We start from the raw sequence: 1940 nt of genomic DNA, 5'->3' as shown, positions 1-1940 counted from the left end.
AAAAAAAAAAAAAAAAAAAAAGAAAAAGTGGAGTAGCGCGACATGCATAGAAGCCGAAGGTAGAGCACACAGAAGGGCGCAAGTGGATGCAGGGACATGTGACAAAATCGTGAAGGGTACTCGCATGTGCGCGATGCAATGGACAAAGGGACATGGAAAAGCGCATGCCAGAGCACGGCGCGGTGGTGAAAAACAGGAAGAGAAGCAGCAGCACAACGCGCGCGGGACTGCGTGAAAACGATTGCACGACAGCATACACAAGTACAAACTACGGCACGTGTACGAGCAAAAAGCACAATCACGGGAAGCGCGCAGGATCAAGCTACAAGGGGAAACAAAGGAGGTGCCATGGGAGAGGATGCTCGAAAAAGTGCGAAACACGTCGGCAATGCAGTGCAAGGTGCGTGAACCACGGGCAGGTGGACACAACCGCGGCGTGCACAGCACACGCGCAGGCACGAAGGCAAGAGGGGGACATGAAACGCTATGCGCAACAAGCGCAGCAGAACAGGAATGGAACCATGGTGCATGCAGGCCGCAGGTGTAGTGGACGCACCAGGAGCACAATCACACGCGGCACGAGCACAGCAACGAGTGCCGCAAAATAGATGGGATCACCAAAAGCGTAAGGTACAATGTGCAGCAGGCAAGAACAGTGCACGAGAACATGAGGCGTGCAGTGCACTTCCCACGGCACTTCACCAAGAACTTCGCGCCGTGCGCCCGGAACGCGCCCCGCGCCTGGTATCAGATGCGCACGGCAGGCGCATGGATAAGATGCACGAAAATGAGCCGACCACGTGCGCCACGCTCACAGTATGCGCAGACTGTGGCCGAATGGCACCATGTGGTCGCCGCGCCCGTCACAGTCGTGTGCGCACGGCGTGCGCATTATGGAACCCTGCGCATGGACCACAAGGCCGCGTTGCGCATAATGTACGTGGCATGAGCACCACCCGGCAGCAGCAGGCCACGCGCGCCACGCGCCCACCACACAGGCAACACGACCGCAGCGCGCACACGCACGATGCGTGCACCGTGTGGACATAAGAGACATGCAGCATGAGATGCTGGCCCAGGTACCGCGGGCTGCGCGCACAAGACAAAGAGTCAGGCCTCATATGCACCGCGAGTAGCGACACCACGGGTGGCACCTGCGCGCAGCGCGCAGTACCTGCTGCAGCATAATGTATGGTCGGCATGCGCGGGCGCGCGCAGGCTGCGCATGCAGGGCTCCAGTTGCCAGGGCGTAGGACGTATTCATGCACACTAGCGTGCCGCATGGACATAACGAGGGGGCACAACAGCGAACAAGCACACAGCACAGCTTCGCTCACCGCAAGGCACAATTGCCGACAGCACCCCAGCGGCTCGGTGACGACCATGAGTGTGCAGTACACCGGGCATCAGCAACAGCCACGAGTTCAGGAATTTATGCATAAGGACCCCTATGTGCACCCTTGCTCCAAAATATTTGAGAGGTGGAACAAGGTGTGTACCCTGTCCCCCTTCAGGGCGCATGTCCCTGTACATGATGTTGCACGGGACCCTGCATCACTATACGCGCTTATGCTATGTTCTATATAAGGTATGTTGTTATTACCGTGTACATATATAGAGTGCCAAAAAAGGGGGATATTAATGCAGCGCCACAATTGTGGGAGTGTTAGGAAAACAAAAACAGAGGACTGTTACATTTTATAAAAATATTTGCCACATGTTGTATGCATGGTAATCATAATGCACTGTTTTTTACATGTAGGATATGAAATAATTGTTCCTTATATGTGTGCAATGTGGGGAGACTTTTCCCCTTTTTTCTTCTTAAAATGGGTTTCTCGCCCACAATATCAATAAATACTTGATCATATGAACAAATAATAACACATAAACACAAACCATATATATTGATAAGACCGCAACGAACATTATCATGTAGA

At 53.5% G+C, this 1940-nt stretch overlaps 1 protein-coding gene across 1 annotated transcript in view; it reads right to left on the bottom strand.

Annotated features, from left to right (window-relative positions):
* The window catches only part of AK88_04718 (uncharacterized protein), a gene marked incomplete at both ends in the record, with an annotated part of 11491 nt that overhangs the window by 7661 nt on the left and 1890 nt on the right, over positions 1–1940 (bottom strand). The gene's annotated exons all lie outside the window — the stretch shown is intronic.

This window comes from Plasmodium fragile, assembly GCF_000956335.1.
Source record: "Plasmodium fragile strain nilgiri unplaced genomic scaffold supercont1.73, whole genome shotgun sequence".
Lineage (NCBI taxonomy): Eukaryota > Apicomplexa > Aconoidasida > Haemosporida > Plasmodiidae > Plasmodium > Plasmodium fragile.
The sequence above is the reverse complement of the archived record's forward strand: the minus strand, read 5'-3'. Positions and strand labels throughout refer to the sequence as shown.